Below are 24,916 nucleotides of genomic sequence, written 5' to 3'. Positions count from 1 at the left end.
GCTGTTCTGCCCAAGTAGATCGTTATTCGCGGCGCAGTTTGTTTTTGCTTTGACGAAGGAAATACGCGAAAGTTGATTTGTTGAACTTTTCGCAATTTTAAAGCACGAAACTGTCAACGCCTCCGAAGAAATAAGAGAGACTCGGGGCGGATACTTGTCTTGAGCTAACTGAACCCGAATAGTTGCCTCTTATCCGCCAATACTGCTCCGAACCCCAGGGGTAGCGAAAAGAACGCCGGCCTTTACGCGTTGACCCAGAGCACATAGGCACACAAACAGCCTGTCATGACGCCTCAGTGAACTTGACAAGCTCATCAGTCATGCGGTCGAACACTGTAGAACCACCAGCAAATGCACCAAAACCGCATTCGGCCTAACCACGCTACATTGTCTGGGATTTTTTCTGTTAGCAGCTGAAAAAATGCTAAGAACGCTTACGACCACTCCTAAACTGAAATTTGAGCGCTTCTCTTTTGTTGTCTCAGGTTCTGTGGGCTCATTGTTTTGCTTTGCTGGGTCGTCGGCACGTAAAATTTCAGTATTTACGAGGATGCAAAGACAAAATAGCGGATTATACCTCCACTCCCAGTAAGAACTGCTCTGGATTAAAAGCGCTTCGCATGCCTTAGATCGCTTACTTCGGCTCTATATATTGTGGTTACCAGCAGTCCTGCTTGGCCTTCGCTTCCCGATTTTTTTCTGAGCGCGCTATCCCGAGCAAAACGAAATAGCCGCTGTCCTTTTCTAATGTGCGCAAAACCGCCGGGAACACAGCAGCCCCTCATATCTTGAACTCCAACAGATGCATCACACACACAACAGACGCTCACATCAAGCAACAGGGCGTTCCCCAATGGGCGACGTTCGCCAGAGTTTCGCATGTTTCCACCGTTCCCCGCAACCTTTCTTCTCCCGATTAGAGACGCCTCGTTACGCGTCGCGGCCATTTTTCTCCCGGTTACAGCCGCCTTAGTACACATCGGACCTTCAGCCCCACGCTGTCAAAAAGGCGCGTATCTTTTTTCCAACCAGAGCAGAAACACGTAAACCATCGACGTAGGCCGGTAAAGCTGTAATTGTCCCGCAGCTACTCGCGCCAAGGGAGGCAAGAGTTAAAACTAGTGCTTTGTTCAGAACGTGACGACAAAGACGTCTCGCAGTAATGCAGTCAATTTAGGCGCTCTTGCTGGCAAGCGAGTATGTAATGCTCTCGTCGCTGCATTTGGTTTGGTTCAGTTTATTATTTTCTACACGTAGTGAACACCCTTAAGGGGGGGGGGGGAGACAATCGTCTCCGCGATTTTGTTATGGAGCAGCTCGACGGAAGCCGTGAGGAAATATGGCCATATGGTTTCAGACGTGTCCTCAGCTGTGCACACACGAGAAATGTGTCGACGGACCGTTTGGAAGAGAAATTTCCGATTATTATTGCCTTGAATTCCCTCCCTATGGTGCAGTAATTAGACAAAGGTTTCGCAGAAATGGTTGGAAAAGCGGGTATTAACTATGCAAAAATACTTATATTTTGCAGATAATTCTCCGCGATGCTGGCATAGCCGAGAAACATGGGGCCTTGTTTAACAGTCCTTAAGTTCAAACAACAAATGCAGCCTAATTCTACGGAATTCGGCGACCCTGTTACTCTAAATTACGACTACGATTGAAGAGCAAATAACCGCTGTCCTTTTTCAGAGCAGCCACCGACTTGGCAACACAGCAGTCCGTCGTAACCTTTAGATTGCCGTGTAGTCTGAGCGACTAGACCATACATAATGCACACTCTAAAGTTCCAGAAAAATATTGCCACGGCAGAAACAACTATGAATTGCCGATTTCCAGTTCAGTCGCATTACTTCAGCCACTCCGTAACCGCATACAAACCATGCCACACGCATAACGCGCAGTACGCGACCGGCGCGTAGGACCCAACATGCCGCTGCGAGGGGAAAACGGCGGAGCGGGGTGATACAAGGGGTGTAGCCATTCTGAAAGCGGAGGCGAGCGGGCATCCAGGCACGCTACTTAGAAGGGATGCTTCCGGAAATGAAACATCCGCGGATGTTTGGATTTGGTCGCCAAGTTTGCTGTGCACACTTGCTGAGCACAGTCTGCTGACCACACTCGAAGCTTCCGTATGCTAACGCTCTTAAGTCACGTGTTTCCAACACGTGTTTCAAGCAATGCTTTACTCTCATGGTTTTAGTAACATGATTTAGACTCTCACGGGAATAACTACAGATACATCCACGCTAATAGATGTATTCGTAACAAATTTACCTGCAGTGGATGGATGCAACTGAATATTAAGAAATACTTGCAGTGCGAAATACTTCACCAGTTTAAAAATTCCCGACTGCATTGAATGTCTTGCTGTTGTTAGTCAGCCCTACATTTTTGCTGTTATCTAATGGCCGCCACATGGAAGTCTGAACAGTTTCATAAAATATCTTGAGACACTGCGAGAATTTACAAACGAGAATAACTACACGTTAAAATGGGGGGGGGGGGTGATTTTAATGTAGATCTGCTTAGCCCGTCTACCTCTCAAAACGTGTTTTAAAAAAAATGCTTTAATCTCATGGCTTTAGTAACATGATTCAGACTCCCACAAGAATAACTACAGATACATCTACGCTAATAAATTTACCTGAGCACGAAAAAGCTGGAACACTTCTATCAAATATTAGCGACCACATGCCTTTATTTCTGGTCAGTAGAACGACAGTTAAACATACGCATACCATAGACCTTCCTAACAGGAAAATTCAAAACATCACCGAGACGACAATAACCACTTTCCATTTTAAACTGATAGAGACAAACTGGAATGAAGTATATAGTTGATTATCAGCTGATTAAGCATATATTAATTTCCTATATAAATTACTAGACGCATGCTCAGAGTCATTCCCTTTTGTTACTGCTAAAAGGCTACAGAAACCACGTAAACCTTCGGTCAACAAAGGGTTTTTAAATATGATAAAAAAGAAAGAGAAACTCTTCAACAAGTTTTTAAGCACGCGCAACTCAGAAGATTGGAAAGCATTCAAAAAATATAGAAACAAAACAAACATCACACTACGGAGAGAAAAACGGCAGTATCTTTACCACTTCTTTGAAAGAGGTCACAACATAAAATCTGGAATCATATGGAAGAAGTGGAACGAGCTATTTAATCGCAAGTCTTCCAATCATAGTACACTTGAACTATTTATAGATGGCAAAGTCATTAGTGGCGAATTTAACTGCCATCTTGTAAGCCGGTTACTACTAAGCGCTATGCAGAAGCAATCGGAAATATTGCTTGAAATTCGAACCGGATCTTTTTTGCTCCTACTTCTGAAAGCGAAATCTTTGACACGTTTAGTTCTTTTTGTAATAGCTAAGCCTATGGCAATAACAATTCTGAACGTAAAAGCGCAAAAACACAAGGACACAGACTAAGGCAGACAACACGGGCGCTTACTTCCAACTGATTTTATTTCATGCAAGAAGCGAAATTTATACTCTTGATAAGTGTCTGCACATGCTTACAGGGCAATTACCACAGAGTTATGACTGATACCAGTTATCATGTAACACATATGAAAGATGTCAGATATGCCATCTCTTTTTGTGACAGCAGAATTGATGGAGCACTTATGCAATCATCCCCAGCTCGCGCTATCTCCAAAGCTTCAACAATTTCTCGGGTAATTTGGCATTTGTGCACGTAAAGTACTTTGCACTTGTGAAAGAGAGGACGACAACCCTCTTTACTTTTTCTTTTGCACTTTAAACAATGAATGCTCATGTGCCCCCCTTTTTTGTTGTTCACAACGTAGTCATGCTCGCTCAACCGCTCGTTCAGGCATCGTCCCGTTTGGCCTATATAGTATTTTCCACATGATAAGGGCACTTTATAAACAACACCTTCTTTGCATCTCACAAACGGCTTTTGATGCCTGAATATGCAACCAGTTTTTTTTTGTTTCCTGAAGTACTTTGCTTACATAATGACATCAGCTTATTTGGGGCAGAGAACACCACGTCAACGTTTACCCTGTTACCAATTTTTTTGAGATTGTGTGAAATCTTATGTTTATACGGAAGGACTGCAAATTTCCTATTGGCTTTTGTCTCTTCCGGCTCGTCCTGGCACTTGACTCCCCATTTTTTTCTTTTTGACAAGTCCTTCCGCCACAGAAACCAGCAGGTGTAACGGATAACCCACATCTTGCAATTTGTTGGACTGCAGGAGAAGGCTTTCTTCGATTGCATGTTCACAAGACTTCTTTATACAGTTAAGAAGCCCTAAACGAGCTATGTTTCTTTTTATAAGATTTGAGTGCGCGGAACTGAACGGTAAGGTCATTTTTCCATCCCTGGGATGATAAATCCAGCAAGTGTGGTCTTCTAGAAAAGTTAACCTGATATCGAGAAAGCGTATGCTACTGTTCTCTGGCATTTCATGCGTGACTACAAGAGGAGATAGGCTACACTTGAAATGATCTAAAACCTTTTCTATCGCCTCATTGAGGGTGATTGCAGTGGTGTCTAAGAAGATTAAAAAATCGTCGACAAAACGAAAAACTTTTACCACCCCTACGTCTTCAAGGCAGGCTAAAAGCCTTCTGTCACATTCAGCTAAAAACAGGTCACTTAACAAAGGAGCTGCGCTGGACCCAATACATATTCCTTGTTTCTGCAAAAACAGATCGTCGGCCCACTTTACAAACGTAAAATTGAGATATGTACTTAATAGCTCCAAAAAACCCTCAACACTCACTCCCACTGAATTCTGGAAAGCAATGGGGCCAGCGTTCTCAATACATCTTTCAACGCACTGCAATAATCCGTTTTGCGGAAAAGAATAGTAAAGGTCTTTGAAATCGACCGAGAAGGCAAACATGTTCTTTCCTTCGCTTTGCTTTAGAAAATCAATTACATTTCCTGAATTTTTTATCATTAAAGGGTCATCAACAACTAGCTGTTTTAGAAATCTCTGTAGTAAGTCAGAGACTGGTTTTTGCCAGGTGCGCGCTTCCGAAACGATAATTCTTAAGGGACATTCCATTTTGTGTGTTTTAGCGGAAAAGAATATGTTAAGACTTAGATCACTGGCCTTTTCTACGGACTGAGCTAAGCGGGTTAAATTCAAGGAGATGCACAACTTTTTTGCTTTCAATCTTACTTTTGACCAATTTATACCTTTTTACCTATCAAGCACTTTCTCAGCAGCATGACTGCCTTTTTCATGAAAAAGGACCTTAGGCATCACAGCAAAACCACCTTCCTTATCACAAGGAAGAAGACATAAATCGCCTTGCTTCAGGAATTTCAAAACACTTGAAAGGGAATCTTGAGGCTTTGTCTTCGAACATTTCTTTAGAACGTCGACACCCTGCGACACGCAGCTCCCTTGATCACTCGTAGGTGCATGTTTGGAGACTGTTCGGACCATGGCCAAGAGTTCCGGTTTTGATTTCTTTTGTTCCACAGCGAACTTGGGGCCCAGCTGAAGTGTACGGCGTACCTCTTCGGGAAGTGTTACCTCCCCAAACGTACGGACGTGGTTTTGCGACCTAGACAGCCGTGGAGGGACCAGTTTGCGAAGCCCTGGCAGGACAATACTCCATAAAAACTCAGAAACCTGGTCGAGCGTTCGATTGAATTGTTGCCATTTTATTTTGGCGCTCGGCAGGCTCTCACCTGTGAAAAGCCTTGCTTGCAAGCAATCCTTGTACAGTCTTGCTTGCCTTCTCCACTCCGCTCGAAGTATCTTGAGAATCCTTTTGCCATGGCTGACCGAAGGTGGAAGGGATCCAAACAGGGCTAAGATAGCCGGGGGCAGCACGTTGCAGCGAATACAGAAGGAGAGAGCATGAGCTTGGCAGATGGCGTTTGCGGTGAGGGAAACCAGAACCTTTTTCACACATGAAACCTTTTTCACACATGAAAAAGAGCCCATTGAACTAGAAATTTAATTCAATAATGGCTGCATTTGGGCGAGTTGGTTTTCCATTCTGAACGTAAAAGCGCAAAAACACAAGGACACAGACTAAGGCAGACAACACGAGCGCTTACTTACAACTGATAGACACCACTGCAATCACCCTCAATGAGGCGGTAGAAAAGGTTTTAGATCATTTCAAGTGTAGCCTATCTCCTCTTGTAGTCACGCATGAAATGCCAGAGAACAGTAGCATACGCTTTCTAGATATCAGGTTAACTTTTCTAGAAGACCACATTTGCTGGATTTATCATCCCAGGGATGGAAAAATGCCCTTACCGTTCAGTTCCGCGCACTCAAAGCTTATAAAAAGAAACATAGCTCGTTTAGGGTTTCTTAACTGTATAAAGAAGTCTTGTGAACATGCAATCGAAGAAAGCCTTCTCCTGCAGTCCAACATATTGCAAGATGTGGGTTATCCGTTACACCTGCTGGTTTCTGTGGCGGAAGGACTTGTCAAAAAGAAAAAATGGGAAGCCAAGTGCCAGGACGAGCCGGAAGAGACAAAAGCCAATAAGAAATTTGCAGTCATTCCGTATAAACATAAGATTTCACACAATCTCAAAAAAATTGGTAACAGGGTAAACGTTGATGTGGTGTTCTCTGCCCCAGATAAGCTGATATCATTATGTAAGCAAAGTACTTCAGGGAACCAAAGAAAAACTGGTTGCATAATCAGGCATCAAAAGCCGTTTGTGAGATGCAAAGAAGGTGTTGTTTATAAAGTGCCCTTATCATGTGGAAAATACTATATAGGCCAAACGGGACGATGCCCGAACGAGCGGTTGAGCGAGCATGACTACGTTGTGAACAACAAAAAAAGAGGCACATGAGCGTTCATTGTTTAAAGTGCAAAAGAAAAAGTAAAGACGGTTGTCGTCCTCTCTTTCACAAGTGCAAAGTCCTTTACGTGCACAAATGCCAAATTACCCGAGAAATTGTTGAAGCTTTGAGATAGCGCGAGCTGGGGATGATTGCATGAGTGCTCCATTAATTCTGCTGTCACAAAAAGAGATGGCATATCTGACATCTTTCATATGTGTTACATGATAACTGGTATCAGTCATAACTCTGTGGTAATTGCCCTGTGAGCATGTGCAGACACTTATCAAGAGTATAAATTTCGCTTCTTGCATGAAATAAAATCAGTTGGAAGTAAGCGCTCGTGTTGTCTGCCTTAGTCTGTTGTCCTTGTGTTCTTGCGCTTTTACGTTCAGAATGGAAAACCAACTCGCCCAAATGCAGCCATTATTGAGAGACAATAACAATCTTCAAATAAGGCCAATCTAAAGCGCACTTGACTTACATGTCCCACAGCTTACTCATATCTACAATCTAGCTCTCTACACGGGTGTTTTCCAAACTAAAATGCAAATTTTGAAAGTAATAACAATTTTGAAGGGCGCAGATCACAACAATTCATCAAACTACCACCGAATTTCGCTTCTACCAATCTCTTCGCTACGGCTTAATAAAAATAATTCATACCGGCATCTACAAATTCGTTGAAAAACACAACTTAATAACGGAAACACAATTCGGCTTTCGCAAATGGAAATCTAAAGAGCTAGCACTACTCACACAGAAAGAATTAATACTGAACGCATTTGAAGAGAAAGAAACAGTGGTTGGTACATACATAGATTACTCCAATGCTTTTGATCGGCTTAATGACATCACGCTGTTAAAGAAACTTCATATCTCCAACATCGAATGCAAACAGCCTCAACATATGTGACAGATTTTCGTCACGAAGACCTGTCAAAACCGCTGTACCTCAAAGAAGCATTCTTAGACCACTATTATTAAACCGATACGTAAATTACTTTACTGCCTTTATTTCCCTTGCACGTTACATATCCCATGCTGATTATACTACCCTTTCATTTCGCGACCGTAACCTCCAGTCATTAGAGGCTGATAATAACAAAGCTCTTCAAGAGCTCTATCAATTGAGCGCTGCGAACTCCCTCGGAATTAACACTAACAAAACGAAAGCTGTCATTTTCACTCCAAGGGAATCCAAGATACTTCGCACCTTAAATATCAGATTAGGATCTGAAAAATAGAAATAGTCGACAGAGTTAAAACACTTGGAGTATACTTAAACAAAAAATATGTCTTGGGACACTCATGTTAATTATATTCTCACATAAATATCCAAATCAGTCGGAATTTTAGCGGACTTCCGCTCATATTTACCAGAATCTGTTAAACTGCGCATATAAATTTCCTAATTTTCTCACACATGAATTATTGCTTTCTTGTTTTGAGAAAAGAACACCTGTACTAATCTCAATCGCTTGCATATACTCGAAAAGAAATTCATTCTTCATAACGCCAGGGCCGACCCTCAAGCCCCCACACGTGACGACTTCATCCGGTTTAATATAACAAGTGTACATCATTTATCTTTATACACATTGACAAAAAGATATAAACAACAACTTCGCAACAATCAGAAAGAACTAAATCTTCTATCATAATTAAGAAGGTCATTATGTGTGCGTGATAACGCGTTTTTCCGAGCCTCGGAAGATCCCTTACTCACGGACATGTTTTCATCAACAAATGCTATGTCATTCCCTACCAACATTGCTAAACAACATGAAAATCGGATTGCCATTCACCAAAATGATATGTCTGAAATAAAGCTTGTTCTGCCTGAACAAGTATCGACCGCTGAACCTGAATACACTGCCCTAATGTGTATTTGCATTTTTTTATGTTAACCGATTGCCCTTATGACTATGTGTATGTACTTTGTGATGTGACTAAGAAATAGTTCTTCGTCCTCTACTTTACATTTTCTTTACTTCATATAGAAGTGTATAAATTCTGCATTAGGTATTTTAAGGGTTAATTCCTATGGTTTCACTCCTTTGGAAAATTCTTTTCTGCTGTTTTGGGCACTGTTCGCTTTATACAGTGAAATGCAAGTGTGCATGTTTCATTGAAATACTAACCTGTCGTTACTATATGCCATGAAAAAAGGGGGCTCGAACGCAATCAAGTGAACTTGCTTTACTTTTTGTTCGATCCCCCACCGTTGTTTCTTTCGACGGAATTAAATTGAATTTGAATTTAACACAGAGGCACTGTTGGCGGAGAATTTTTTATTTTTTTAGTGTCTCTCCAATGTGCGATAGCGTCTTTCCGCTGTGCTGCAGTGAGGCTCTTATGCTGTCGCTTAAAATAACGCATTATTCAGGCCACATGAAAATAATTTGGTTTGGTTTATGGGGATTTAAGGCCCCAAAGCAACCCAGGCTATCAGGGACGCCGTGGTGTACGGTTCCGGAAATTTCGACCACCTGGAGATCGTTAACGTTCAATGGCATCGCACAGTAGCCGGGAATATATAATTCCGGCTTCATCGAAATTCTCTTACCCGCATCTGTTGGATCAGCAGCCGAGCGCCATAGCCACTGAGACACCGCGGCGGTCCCACTTGAAAAATCAAGCGGGTAACTAAAATGCAGCATTTGGGCTGAATAATGGTCTTCACTGAATCCGCGAGTCTGGAGTGAACGGTTCCTGTGGACGCCATTTTAGTGCCCTAGTGCTTCCACTCCGCCGAAAAGCGGTTGTCTGTCCGACCGAAGCCTGCTTCTTGCACGTGGGCCACCTTGGTCACGTGACTTGGTGACGTTATCGCAAGCTGCCCATCATATATGCCCATCAGTTCAAGTATTGATTAGTCGCGAGAGATTTCTCAGGAAGAACATGGGTCTCAAAAGCCCCACCGGTGGCTGCACCTGCCATCGCAGGGCAGTGGCGCGTAGTATACGCGCTGCAGCTCTGCGCCTGGGCAGAATCTGGACTCCCATGAATCCGTGAATGTACAGAATGACCAATTCTACTGCAGTACATGTCTAAAATGATGCAATATCACGCAAATTTACATCATATGTCATATCAACCAAAGTAAGCCAGTTCAGCTAAAGCAAAAGCATACAAAGTGATGAGAAACCGTGCAAAACCATGGCTAATGGGAACAGCGCACGATAATTCGCGGTTAGCCCCAAGCTAAACCGTCCGTGATTTTTTTGCTTGCACGTCTACGCATTACCTAAACGCTGAGCGTCAATTTTCTACGTTGCTCAGCAAGCAATGATTCATACCAAGGTGGTTGAGCTGCTGCTTTGTTTTCACGGTAAGTCTACAGTGGTTGGCTTTGCCCACCACATTGCGGCACCGCTTTCCTGTACCGCAATTACAGGTAAAATAGAAAATAGAAAGAAGATACGACTGCGCTGAACTACTCACGCCATGAATAAAAAAATCCACACCAACGTCGCCAATTGGCTTTGATTTGACAGTGAAATTTCGCAAATCATTTTTTTGCGCTGCAGCCAATTCCGTGAAGCCTCAAGGAGCTGAAATCGGACTTCGTTCTGGCAAAGAAGACCTAGAACTTGGGAATTCAAGAGCCTTACTAAGTATAATTTCTGCATGTTTTACTCTACACTCTGATCATCTGGCAGGCCCGGGGCTTATAATGAAAATGTTGAGTGCGGTACACGGTTCCCGTTGGACCGGGGCCCACCGGCACGGCCCGGCCACTGCCCCCTTTTTAGCGTACTGTACTGAAAAACATGTAGAAATTATACCTGGTAAGGTTGTTTACTTCCCAAGTTATAAGCCTTTTTACAGGAACGAAGTACGTTTTCAGCTCAGTGAGTTATCAAAGAACTGGCTGCAGCGCAAAAAAAAAAAAGGCTTCTTAGAAATTCCACTGTCAAATAAATGCCTGTTGGTGGTGTTGGCGTGGCATTTTTTTTCATTCACAGTGTGAGTAGTTCAGCGTAGTCGTATGCGCTTCACTCAAGACTTTACACGATTTGTGAAAATCGTCATTTTGAGTTTGAACGGCGATTTTTCGGCATAGCTTTGTCAGCGGTGTAGTACATCTCAGCGATGGAGAAGGCGTGCAGCTCCCCGCTTTTCGTGTTCCTCTCGTGTGCCCCAGACTGTAGAAACTACGCCTTTTCCGGGAACCTTCACCCTAAGAACTATCGCTTTAAAACGAGGATTCTAACGGGATATAAAGACAAAAAGAAATGGCGGTGGTTCAGCTCTGGTGAAACCTGGAATGACGCGATAGCTACAGCTGGCCGAGTGGAGCTCGTTCAGTCGAATTTCAAAGTCCGTCTTTCGCCGCTCCGTTTCGCTGGGCGTCTCTTCCTCATCCTCTCCCCCCCTCACACCCTCTAAACTCCCTCCCCCCCCCTCGGTTTCGCCGGCAGCTGCTCCGCACCACTCGACCAACCACGCGACTATCCACGGCGCCTCCACGTAGCTCAAGGGGTGCCACACTGACGGCTCGAAACGCTTGCGTAATGTGGCTATCGCTACATCAAACGTTAGCCCGGAGCACGGTTAGGGCCACCACTCTCGCCCTCAGACAGTGCATCCTGTCCTCCCTCATACTCATCTCATCATGTCTGCCCTCCTTCGCCCTCACCTCACTATGTCTTTCCCCCTCACCCTCGTCCTTACGAATTTTCATGCGCCCACCCTCGCTCCCCTCACCTCGCCGAGTGACATACTCATGAGGCGAGGGTGAGGACGCCCTAACGAGGTACCGCCCTCCTGAGGATACCCACCTCTGGCACAGACAGACACGGAACCCACAGGCCCCGCCGGCACTCTTTTCTGTTTTGTTCTAAGCATAATATTTATTACATTATAATTATGTTCCTGTAAATAGAGCATTTACAAAACGTTTATGAAACGCCACATTAGTACAACGTGGTTGCGTGTGGTCTCTCCCAATCTGTAAAGAGTGTCCGTGCCTGCCTGAGACAGAGGAGCCATTCTTAAAGGTGGAGGTTGTGTCCCCAATATTTTCTTAGAGAGATTCAAACACAGAATCAGAAATTATTCGTCATTTTCAAAATTATTTTCAGATTGATATTCAAAAGTTGGCCCCATATTCGACGACTATAATGGACTTCTTGTACAGAGTTATCATTTAGAAGTACAACAACAAAGCACTTCATGTCAACAGCCAAAGTCACGCGCATGTAATCAAAATATCGGGCATAAAATATTACCACAGTGTACTCAAACTTCAAGAAATGAACAGTGAAAACATAACGAAAATAATATTGGAAGAAATATCTCTTTGTTCGTGAAAGACACATTCACAGTAGTGATGTGTAAAATAATAGCGGTCTTAGGTGACATTTCAGTTAATGTTAAAAATAATGTAATCCAAGCAAAATATTTTCCGCCAAAATAAAGGTTGTTCTGTATTAATACTGATGAAAACTGACCAGTCTGCTTTCCATAATGATTAGCACGCACCTTCGGCAAGAGTAAACTGTTGTTAAGAGCGAACCAGGTAATGTTAAGATGTAATAAGGCTGCGTAATATGATGTTGAGACATTGTAATCGTCTTTCAGAGCGTTAGCTCTGGCTACTCGCATTCGAACGTTTCTTTCCCGCCCGAGATTTCGAGATGGCGGTCGGAAATCTAAGATGATCCATGTGCACAAAACATTAGACGAACCACGTACACGGGAGAAACACAAGGACTGGCGCGACACTTGCAACTATTTTATTCTGCTCAAACCAACGCGTAGATGTACATTTTCCACACCTGCGCAAGCGAACAAAAAAAATCCAGTAATGTAAGATTACTGGCAACGACGAGAGCACAAAAACTTCATTTCGGCTGACTAAAGTGATATGGAAGTATCGCTGACACATCATTAAGCTTTTTTCTTAATGTGGAATGCTTCGAGAGCCAGCCGCGCGTGTTCATTTCCGCTCTTGCTCAGAATCGCCGTCTCTTGGAATCGTACGAGGTGCACAATTGCTGTGGCTAATAATTTGCGACACAAGATGTGCACCTTTGTCACTTTTGTTCCTTACATTTAGCGCATGCTCCCCGAGTACCTCATTTATGCAGCGCCCTCTTTGCCCGATGTACGGCTTTCCACACGAGAGTGGGAAATCATACACGACTCCGGTGGTGCAAATGACGAAGGTTGTCCCATGCCTGATTTCGCAACCATGCCTTGCATCTCCGCACGTGCGGGAGCACAGCTTGGAAAGCTTATTCGGCGCAGAAGACGCCAGAGGGACTCCATGCCTGCTAGCCACTTTCTTGAGTTGGTGGGAGACCTTATACAGGTAAGGCATCACCACTGGCCTGTAAGTTTCATATTCGGCCGCCTTCTTTTTTTTTCCCTCTGGTTTTATGCTTCCGGATCAGGGCCTCAGCCATAGCTGTCAAAAGCGACAAAAGGTAGCCTGCTGCCAAAAGCCGGCGCACCTGATTATCAAAACTTGCTTGCAATTTATGCACGCACGATTTTCTTAGGGCCGGTTCCATACATGAAGATGCTATGCACCTTTTCACGATCTTTGAGTGAGCAGACTTAAAAGGCAAGAGTTCATTTTTTGCTCGTGATTGGTATTTCCAGCATGTATGGCATTGACAGAGCTCAAGCTGGATGTCTGAAAACAGCAAAACATTCCTGTGGTGTATCTTGTAGGTAAAAACAAGAGCTTGTTCGTGTTGCTTAAAATCACGTACAACTTCATCAATCGTATCCTGGTAGGAAGAGTCAGCCTTTAAAGCCACTAAAAAGTTGTCAAAGTATCTTAAAAACCTTTAAAATCTTCAATGTTTTGAAAACATGGTTTGAACAAAAGTCAGTGCAAGCTAAAAATATATAGCATAGCACAGGAGCAACACACAAACCAATACAAATGCCATTCCGCTGTAAAAATGGCTGGTCATTAAAAACAATAAAAGTGACCTTAAGGCAGTATTCCTGCAGATTTAAAAAATTCCCCACAGAAATTCCGACAGCATTCTGGAACGCAATTCCATCGTTTTCTTCAATACATGATTTTACCGTACTCTAAAGTTCAAGCTGTGGCACTGAACAGAACAAATCATCTACATCTACTGAAAAAAACATAGCCAATATTTTCATTTTCCTACAAAAACTGATCCGGAGTTCCCGGGTTCGAACCCGACCGCGGCGGCTGCGTTTTTATGGAGGAAAAACGCTAAGGCGCCCGTGTGCTGTGCGATGTCAGTGCACGTTAAAGATCCCCAGGTGGTCGAAATTATTCCGGAGCCCTCCACTACGGCACCTATTTCTCTTTCTTCTTTCACTCCCTCCCGCATCCCTTCCCTTACGGCGCGGTTCAGGTGTCCACCGATATATGAGACAGATACTGCGCCATTTCCTTTCCACCAAAAACCAATTATTATTATTATTATTATTACAAAAACTGCACAACATCATCGGATTTTTTGGTTCTGGACGGGTCGTTTACCGCTAACAAATTCAACTTTTTCTGCAGGAATTGTCTTACGCAGTGCTGCTAACAACCAGACCCGCTGACAATGGTTCTGAAAAAAATGACTGGCTCACGCGTTTTCGCTGTAAAAAATACCAATAAATATATAGCTGTACTGTTGTCTGTCTGCTGTCAGTTTCACTTTTTTGCAAAATTTTATAAGCTTAGTTTTTACTCTGACCTCGCTCTCTTCAACTGGGACAAAGTTTTTTGAGACAGCGTTTATCGATTGTTCAATAAATACACCGTTCTCTACCACAACAAACACTCCTGTCTTGTGAGCCTCCATAAGGTGCAAACTGTTCAGAAAGGACAACACACTTCGAATGTTTTGCGTACATTGATCATCTGTATTATCATCCTGCACCAACTAGGCCCAACAGAAGTGGTATCGGAAATCTCAGGTCGGCAAAATGTGACCCCCATCACGGGACCACGGGCGTGCAGTCTTCAAGCCGGCACGGCGGCCCCTTTACCTTCTATGCTGGCGATCCGCTATATATGTACAACTAGGCCCAACAGAAGTGCTATCGGAAATCTCAGGTCGGCAAAATGTGACCCCCATCACGGGACCACGGGCGTGCACTCTTCGGGCCGGCACGGCGACCCCTTTACCCTCTATGCTGGCGACCCGCTATATATGTACCACTTGAGCGGGTGCCGAGACTGGTGCCACTCTGGGTAGCCATTGGTTACAAAATTGTGGCCCACGCGTTCCACACAGAGGGCTCAAAGTGGCGGAAACCGAATCGGCTCACTTCTGCGCACAAAGTTGGTAGTCGAGTTGAAGCCTGGTTCGTGCGAAGGATTCGTACTGCCAACCTTTCCTCCTCGAAAATGTAATGAGGGCGACCTTCGGAGCACCGCGGCTGGCGAAGCAGCGGTCTCAATAGGATGCTAGTGGTACCAAACGAATCGCCGTTTCGTGATGTACACGTTGGTGTCCGAATTTATTGAAAGCACAGGTGAAAACTTTGCTGACACTCTTCATTTGATTTCACATTAGCATATCATTCTTTAATTCTAGGTGAGCTTGGAAAGGAAAATGCAGATTAAATTTCATGAACTCGCAAACTCTAGCACAGTGTACGCATGTAGTGGGAATGGCCTAGTACTATCGCATGGGCTGTAACGAATAAACCGAATTGCTTCATTCTGTTTTACATGAACTGATGCGACTTGAAAGAGATATTTCCCCAACATATTATGGCATTAGTGACTTCCCTTTAATATAATTAATAGTAAAGTGCCATGGATATGTTGAGGCAAATTTATGGGCGTGCTTTGATAACATTGCTGACGTGATATTTGAGGCGGCTACAGAGTTGAACATCGACAAATATGCAACTGTTGGAGGGGGGTACGATATTTCGGCTAATTTTCATTGATACGACGCAAATACCGCGAAATTATTTCAGACGCTTTATTCTGGCCAATGTTCTTATTGCACCACTGAAGTATGTTTTTGTATGAGACCTCAGTTTATATAGAAGGGTGGATTTTTTAGCCACGTGAATCATGTGGTAGCAAAAAAATAGCAGCAAAAGGAGATGCAGGACTAGAAAAAGGCGCGCGAGCGCGCACACATACACGCACACATGCACACTCAAGGAGACACACGCACACACATACGTGCACATCACACGCACACACATGCGTACACGCACGCAACCAAATACTCGCACATGCATGCACGCACAGACACGCACGCACACACCCACATACACGCACACACGCACGCACACACAGGCACGCATACGCAACGTGTACATGATCCTGCGCCACGTTTTTTGTTGGTTTTTGTTTTCAGAGCTAAAACAAGTTTGGAAGCAAGCAATGAAATATCAGTACCGGAGCTAAAAATATTAGTATCAGTATTTACAAGAAATAAAAGCGGACGAAGGATGGATCCTTGAGGTAGATTAGTTCGAAGCTTAGAAAAAAGTTGGAGATGGGAACAGTTTCACTTCTATCGTGTAAGCAGCTTGTTAATGGCATGAGATGTGCTCCACAGATGCGTTTTGCTACCAGTTTAAGAAATATAGATGTGTGATTGATCTAGCGAAATGACATTTTTTAGATCAATAAAAACCAAGGCAACATAAAGCCCTTAAGCTATGGACTTCTTTATTTCATCATCATCATCATCATCATCATTTATTGAACCCTTAAAGATCCCGTCTGGGACATTACATAAGGGGGGGGGGGAAGACAGTGATGTGAAACGGTCACACAAAGGCATGTAAGCATAAAAAAGCATAACAAGAATAACAAGAATAACAAGTTTGACGTGAAATTAGCGTCAGGTGATTCAAATAGAACAGAATATACATGGCAAAGCAGTAGTATATAAATTACACATTAAAAAGTACGGAAATTAAATAAGTGGGAAAACACTTGTGGGGGGGGGGGGGGTGTCACAATAACACAAGCAGTTCAAATTGCACGCAGAGCATCGCGAGGGAAGTAGCTATAGTTGGATCAAGTGGTCTGTTATCAGCTGCCTAAATCTGGTGGGATTAGTTTCGATGACAACGGTTTCAGGAAGATAGTTCCATTCCTCTATGGCGATGGGAAGGAAAGATTTGTTGAAAGCGTTGGATGAACCATGCAACCGCTGAATGCTGAGGGAGTTGAATAATCGGCCAGATGAGCGTAAGGGAGTGGATAACAAAGTCTGGCGTAGTGCGGGGAAGTTAAAGTATAGTTTGTGGAAAAGACAAAGAATTGATACTTTTCTGCGGAATGCTAATGGTTCAAGGCCGAGAGACGATTTTAGGTTGGTAACGCTGTGTCGAGACGAATACTGCGACGTTATGAAGCGCGCTGCCCGATTCTGGATAGCTTCGAGCAGTTGTATTAAGTATTAAGGGCAAGCTCTGTTGTCAAACCTCCGCGGCAACCGAATTATATGCGGGGATTAAAGTACTTTGAGCCTATCGTCACGAAATTCGGCGCATATTCAGAAAGCGTGCGCGGCGCCGAAACAATCTCGCCATTGCGCGCCGTTACAACAATGGGGAAGAAAATCCCAGAGAGCAGCTAACCTTGTGTGTGTTGGTGCACACTCCACATAGCCCGACGGAGCGGCGCGAAAAGAAACGTCCGCGCGCGGCGACGAATCCACAATGGGCCTCTTCTATTATCCGCCTCTGGCTGGCCGCGGGCTGCCAGAGCTCGGAGCCAGGAGCTCGATTTTCTCGGTCTGCTCCGCGCACTTCCGTTGGCTGCCCAGAACACGTTCGTTTTGTAGCGTTAGCTACATAACGCTAGAATTTCGAGCCTTCAGCGTGGCGGTACCGCGGCGCCGTGGGTAGTCACGTGGTTGGTCACATGGTACGGAGCAGCTGCCGCGGCGCGGCGCGCCGGCGAAACCGAGGGGGGGGGGGGGGGGGAGAGGGAGAAGAGAGGGAATCCACGTCCAGGAACAAAGATCGAGGAGGAACGCCCAGCGAAACGGAGAGGCAAAAGACTGACTTTGCAATTCAACTGAGCGAGTTCCACTCGGCCAGCTGTAGCTATCGCGTCACTCCAGGTTTAATCAGTGCTAAACCGGAGCCATTTTTCTCTGGCTTGGCGGTTTCGGGCTGCCAGCGAGCAGCCAATCTCACCAGGACGATTTTGTGCTGGCAGTGCTCGGGCAACTAGCAGACGACGGAGAGGTGGTCATATATGGTAGCGGGAAGCGGGTGCGGCCATTTTTATATGGACTAGAAGGACCGCGGTTCTTCATGCGATGTTTTGGGCGATGCAAGAGCTTGTTACGACTAGACCACTGTGCATATCGTCCGTGTCGCCTGCAATCGCGTCTTTTGCGGAGAGAGAGAGAGAGTAAACTTTATTGTTCCAATTGAGAGGTTTGGTTGCGTGCCCGGAGACTGCCGATGTCTTCCAGGCTGAGCGTGGTAGTTCTCGCTGTTTATTTATCGGTTTCGCGTACGTGCACGTGATCGCAGTTGGACCGTCTCACCACCTCGCAAACACAAATGCTGGCATCATAAACGATATCATAGTTCTGATTCACAAAATATTTCGACTGCAAATTTCCTTGCGCCCGCCTGATATTGCGATGGTGTTCGAGGCCTTTCACGAGAGCGGCCGCAGATTCTAGCTCCGAGTACGCGCTCAAACGCGCGTATATATTCATGTGCTGAACGCGATTGGCGAGGTGTTAATTGAGCGCGATGCAAGTGCGGATATATGGATATAAGGGGACACCTACTCAGGTACTTTCTTAAACATTTTTAAATTAGTTGTTCAGTAATTTTGCTGAAGAATGGCACTATGCATATTGAATCAGGCGTAAGCTTTCACATATTTTGACTTCTAGAAATGTGCCTGTTTTAAATATTGTCACGAGTAAACAAATGTTTCTGGGCGCAGACAAGACAGGGAGCAAGACCACCGAGCGGCGGGCAGCTTAGCTAGTGGGGCTGAACGTCAGCTGCCCAGGTTGCACGGCAGCTCCTTCGCCTCGGGCAGACGCGCGCTCGTGAACAGCCCAGAGCGAAGACGAGGAGTGCACCGTGTCAGTATTAATGCGTGCCATCTTTATTTGAGGCCAACCAACACACTAAATAACCAATGAGCGATGATAAATCTTGGATTAGATGCCCGGTCACTTGTGTGTGACTGGGGTCCAAATTGTGGGTGCCTGGATTTGCTATTTTCTATTTCTTTATGGCATCCAATATCTCTTTGGGCGTGGTTGAAGTCAGAAAAAATGTACAAATAAAATGACCAACCGTTGTGATGTTGTGTTGTGAAGGTGCAGCTTTGTTACAGAAAACTTTGTGATATCGCGAATAGGTTTAATAACAAACAGCCTTTTCCTTTTTCTATTCTTTTTGCGTCCTATTACCTGCTTCATGCATTGCCCGTAGAATATGCATTCATTCAGCCGCTTTTAATTGAGCACTAATAATTTTATGTCTAGCACGCAAATTGTTCTTCCAAGGCTCTTTTGTTAGTGTTCTTACACCAATTTCTGCGCCTTCACTGAGCTGTTAATAGTTATATGATAACCAAAGTTTACGAGGAAAAGCTACAACTTTTCTACTTCTCGCTGCCCGTGAAATGTAATTTGAAATTAGTGACAGAAATCTAGAAAAGCCTTCCTGTGCCTCAGGAATTGATCTGATCGTAGAACTGTCTGTGTTCACGCTGTCGTAAGAGTTTTTTTTTTTTCAAACCAAACCTAGTTGCAGAGGTTGAGAGTGGTCCTGTAATATGATCGATGCACATAACAGGCTTGTGATCAATAATGTCAGCGACAACAACACGAGCTGCTGGCGCTTGTAGTTACAGAAAGCATGGTCAATAAGTGAGCACCTACGGTCATGCGCCACATGAGTAGGGATTTCAGTATAATTTTCAAATGTTTCCGACAGTCTGAAAGAGTGCCCTAAAGGAAAAAAAAGAATCTTCAAGAATTTCCAGCTAATTTTAAAAATCAGCAATATAATCTGATAAATTTCGTTCACTGGTTTTTTCGGTCAATGACCAAAAAATCCAACATGTACAAAGCAGGTCACGAGCTCGGAAAGGAAAGAAAGAGAAGGGTGCCGCCGAAACAAACTCAGAAGGCTTTTCCTTAAGGAGGATATTCCCTCCTCCAGACAAAGCCTTTAATAAGGAGCAGGAGACCACTTGGAGGCGACTCCAGACGCGATCATTCATGACGCCTTACCTGTTGTCAAAATTCTACCCCGGTGAATACGACCCTGCATGTACAATATGTGGTGATTTAGCCACTTATGATCACCTATTGTGGAATTGTAAAGAGGAGCCGCCCCCGAAATCTCTAATACAGGTTCCTACTCTCGAGCAGTGGGAGGCCGTGTTGGTCAGCTCAGACTTGGGAGTTCAAACCCGGGTCATTGAATGGGCTACCCAGGTCGCTGTCAGCCGTGGACTGATAGCCACCTAGCACGGATCGTCTGCATTCTGCCTTTTCTGACGAATTAAATGGTTTCCAATCCAAACCAATTCATCCACCTGCGAGTCTTTTTATAGGAGGACACTTAATACCACTGCTATTTCGTAATTCTTTCTTGCATCCTTTCTGTTCAAAAAACATGCGGAAAAGAATTAGAGATTAGACCAATATGGCCATCAGCACTGAGCCGTGCTCTGCCCTCATCATCATCATCATCAGCCTGAACACACCCGCTGCAGGGCAGATACCTCTCCCCTGTCTCTCCAATTAACCCTTGTTAGAAGTGGGGCTTCTGTCCCTTAGCAGGCCACCGGTATTGGGGGATTGCGCTTCGATCCCACCGCTGCCACCAGTTGTTAGATGCGGGCCCCTGGTTCGCCTGTACCGTCTCTCGCCAAGGTCGGTGTCCCCGGGTTCCGGATTGGGAGACTGCTGTTGTGGGGTGACGAAGAGATGAGGAGGTCTTCGAGGTGAAGAAGAGACTGAAAGGGTTTATTTACATTTTTACATAGTTCGAAAGAGTGAATCGGGAGCTGGCTGATCACACGCCAGATCGCTGCTTAAATAGGGTCCGCTGTCCCGAGGTCCCTAGTTGGGGAATTTAGTTCAATAAAAATGCGTCGAATCACTGTAATGTAGATCACGTGTCCAGTCTTTAGGGTCCGCCTTCCAGGACGGCCCCAACAACACACTCTTGCCACTTCTAGCAAGTTATGGTCCGCATTCTCCAGGCAGCAGTGATGAATAGCCCGAAGGGGGTCTCATGGCAGCGTCGAAGGTCAGCCACCTGCACTTCACAGCGGTAGCGTGGGAACTAAAGGTTGCCACTGCAGTTTGCAGAAGGTTCCACGTATAAGGAAAAGCACAGTCTAAGACGAAGTTGTTTTCGAAGCACGAGGATTCCGGCGACGTTGGCTTAGTCAAACACGGCCGCATTTGCCACGGCTCATTTGCAACCCCGCCGCTCGCCGGCTCCCCAGCCGTCCCTTCCGGGAGGGAGATGTCCCGGGTGGGTCCGGCGTTTAGAACAAACGACAGGTTCACCAAAGCCGTTCTCAGGCAGCGGACGGCCGTTTCACCCCGTAAACAGCAGGGGTAGGGGTGGGGGGGGGGGGGAAGGTCCCTTGTAGACGCCACCACCTGCACTCGGGGCGCTGCAACCCCGTCGACGTCCATTTGAAGCCGCTGTCGATTGATGCTTCTCAGTGGCTTGAATATTCGTGGCATGTTGGCGTCTCCAAACATAACAGCTCCTACGCGGCCAGGACAATCTCGATCGGCCAGTGGTCACAATCACTGGTCGAGGAGAGATGACTTAAGTTGTAGCGTGGGAGGCCCTTCTTCATCTTGTCTGCAAGCACAGAGCAGAGTCCTAAACCTCGGACAACGGAGGCATTAGTCGAAACCAGCCACTCAACATGGCGCCACTCCCCAGGCAGTGCACGAAATTCACCCGAAAGCCGCCAGGCTGTTATGCAAAACGACTGCATTGTCGACATGAACGTAAGCGCAAAATTTTGTAGCTGACAGCAATAATCTCGGCTACTAAGAACAGCTTCCATGTCTGACAAATTTGCTGCCAAGGCCCGATTCGCCGTACACGGCTTGAAGAGAGGTGGAAAATTTGGAAGCAAAACTAGAATAAACAAAATTGCCACCTCAATTGTGCCCGAGTTTAGGGTCAAGAGAGCGTCCGCGTCTCATCTGATGTCGCCAAAGACAGACTTCCAAGCTGTACAATACGCGGTGGTGTGTCCAAGCCTACAAATTTGATTAGAAACTCTATTCGTTATCAATCAAAGCTTTGATCGCCTTATACAACCAGAATACCGATAGATTGTTTAAAATTTGGCCCACGCTCAAATTAATCCACTGGCTCTTTTCAAAGCTTGACGATCGAGTCTAAAAATCAACTGTTCGAGTTGAACTCGTAAAGACGCGACTGCGCATCGCAATCCTTACTCCTTCCCGTACTGGCGAGACTTCTCCTAAACTCAATGAGTCAGTCATGCGCCTCGTCACCGTCACTTGTACAGAAAGCTGCTACAGCTGTTCTCCACAGAATTCTGCAGCCTCACTTCATTCACGTAATCTTTGAATACCAAAATCGGCTAGCTAACCTAGCGCCGCTAAACACAAGTATTCAAATGGGCACAAATTTCCGTGCTTTCTTTACCTTCGCCTGACATTATCAACACTGCCGTTATGCAGCGAAAAGCGCTTGGTATCTCGACCAAGTCTTACATGTCTGAATGTACTAAATATATAAAAGCGAACCTGTGCGAAATGTTCAAACACAAAAAAACTTGCTAGCTCTCAGCAGTTCTACCTACGCCAAGAGCTCATCGTCTATTCAGGAACTGTGTTCGCTGCACTCTTGTGAGTGTCTTTATCACTTGGTAGCATCTCAAATATAAACACGTCCTTTCTAACCCAATCGCCCAATTACCTTTATTTAAGTATTAGGAAAGCAGTAACACTTGAACAAATCCAAATTTTTAACCTAAAACAAAGTAGCATTTCCTTCCCCGATTTTACACGCACACAACCGAAAGGGGAATAATAAAAAAAAACAGCTACTTCGAATGACTACGCGGGGTGAAACATGGCTCACCACCCCCGCGTCGAAAGGATTAGTCTTTCAGCCGCGCCCGCCGGGGTCGCGCTCTGACTGATTGTACTGCTGTCAACTCGTGAGAAAGGGCAACTGAAAAAAATATCCCTGATTGCTACTGTCATCTCCACAGCCCCTTGAAGCGCTCATGCAGTGCCGATAACCGATTCCGGGCGACGGACAGCGCCCGGAGCGAGAAGCTGCTCTCTGTTCTCGCCCCAACCAAGCCCGCCTACCCTTTCGCCCTGCGCGCTTCCTTGAATACAGTGCGGAAAGTGCAGGACGCATCCTTCTCCAGAGCACGCGCTGAACATGCCTGCGTGCGCGGTCTCTGTTGCTCGACCCCTGCGCTCGCATGCGCCGGGTGTCCCGCAGTCTAGCGCCTTCTGATCTTTCCTGCCACTTTGCCTTTTTCTTTACCGCCTTTCTGTTAGGTCGGGGGGGGGGGGTCTGTGCCTTCCCGCTGGCCGATGCCCTTTGAAAAGCCTCGCCCCTGTTCTGCTTGCAAGATACGCTTGTCTCTTTCTGTTACTGCGGTCACCTTTAGAAGCACCTGCGCGTGCCGCCTGACCAGTAACTTTAGCCGCAAGATTACAAGGTTCCATGCGGGAAGTCTTTTCTTCCCCTTCTGCCGCACTTATATCTGTGCTAACGTTAGCACCTGTCTGCGCTCCTGGATTTAGGGCTTGGCATTTCAATCGTTTTTTCTTAGTCCGTGCCCTCTTCCTGTTTTTACGCTTAGACACTTCCGTTTGTGTCTCCTGATCACAACTAGCTTGATCTAGTTTTACAGAGGCACCTCGGAGACATTCATCCAATTGCAAACTGGCCGCTTTGCCTTCGCAGGTCAGTGTCAGCTCCACACTGCTGACACACGGACCTTCCGCTGCCCCCGAGTTGGGCAGTTCGCTTTCCTGAAGGCAGTCCTCCACCGACCGCTTATCGGCCTGAGCGCTTACCCCTGAAACGCCCTGCTCGCCTGCAATGGAGCTTTCCTCCTCTGTCTCCCCGTTGCTTTCGATACAGCGTTTCAACATTACAGCTCCGCAGTCTTCCTGACGGTTGTGCGCTGTTTCACAATACTGTTTTACGTCGTCACGTCTGTCCAACCGGAACGATCCGGCCTGACTTGCTCTCTCTGGGATCTTGGCTCTCGAGATCTCATCTTCCAGTTTCTTTATCTCATACGCGAGCTGTAACCTTCTGAGCTCCCGTTCCTCTCGCTCGGCCGCTAGCCGTTGGCGCTCATTTTCCTCTTTCTTTCGGTCATTTTCCTGTTGCTTTCGCTCGTCTTCCTTTCTCTTTAACTCAACTTCTTTTTTCTTTCGCTCTGCATTGAGGAGTTCCCATGTATCAATAATTATTCCTTCCTCGGCAGTTTCCAAGAGCAAGTTGCAAATGTCCGAGTTTTTTATCTTATCCCCTACGTCTACACCCAACTCTTCGCACAATGACAGCAAATCTGTCCTTGGCAACTTCATTAGATCCATGTTTGCTGCTCTGAGCCTTGACTTTAGTGAACAACTGTTGACGTGAGCTACACACACTTGTCTCAGTGAACAACTTCCCTCGATTCCCAGCAGTTCAAAATATTAACCCAAACATTTGAAGCCTGGCGAATCTCAAGCAAAGTTCAAGCACTCACCCGCTGAAGCAACACCACGCCGCATGGTCGATCCAACCGCTGCCAACCAGTTGTTAGAGGTAGGGCTCCATCCCGTAGCAGGAAACCGGTGTTGGGGATTGCGTTTCGATCCCACCGCTGCCGAAGAGTTGTTAGAAGTGGGGCTTCTGTCCCGTAGCAGGCCACCGGTGTTGGGGGATTGCGCTTCGATCCCACCGCTGCCACCAGTTGTTAGATGCGGGCCCCTGGTTCGCCTGTACCGTCTCTCGCCAAGGTCGGTGTCCCCGTGTTCCGGATCGGGAGACTGCTGTTGTGGGGTGACGAAGAGATGAGGAGGTCTTCGAGGTGAAGAAGAGACTGAAAGGGTTTATTTACATTTTTACATAGTTCGAAAGAGTGAATCAAGAGCTGGCTGACCA

At 45.6% G+C, this 24,916-nt stretch overlaps 1 protein-coding gene across 6 annotated transcripts in view; it reads right to left on the bottom strand.

The window, feature by feature from the left end:
• The window catches only part of LOC144122120 (uncharacterized), a 246,248-nt gene that overhangs the window by 212,983 nt on the left and 8,349 nt on the right, over positions 1 to 24,916 (bottom strand). The window contains exon 1 of one of the 6 annotated variants that reach the window (XM_077655655.1): positions 5,692 to 5,814. The exons of the other annotated variants lie outside the window; for them this stretch is intronic. The gene's annotated coding sequence lies outside the window, so the exon portion shown is untranslated. Of the gene's footprint in view, positions 1 to 5,691; positions 5,815 to 24,916 lie in introns of those variants that run through there. 6 annotated transcript variants of the gene reach the window in all.

The sequence above is a fragment of the Amblyomma americanum genome, chromosome 2, assembly GCF_052857255.1.
Source record: "Amblyomma americanum isolate KBUSLIRL-KWMA chromosome 2, ASM5285725v1, whole genome shotgun sequence".
Classification (NCBI taxonomy): domain Eukaryota; kingdom Metazoa; phylum Arthropoda; class Arachnida; order Ixodida; family Ixodidae; genus Amblyomma; species Amblyomma americanum.
The sequence above is the reverse complement of the archived record's forward strand: the minus strand, read 5'-3'. Positions and strand labels throughout refer to the sequence as shown.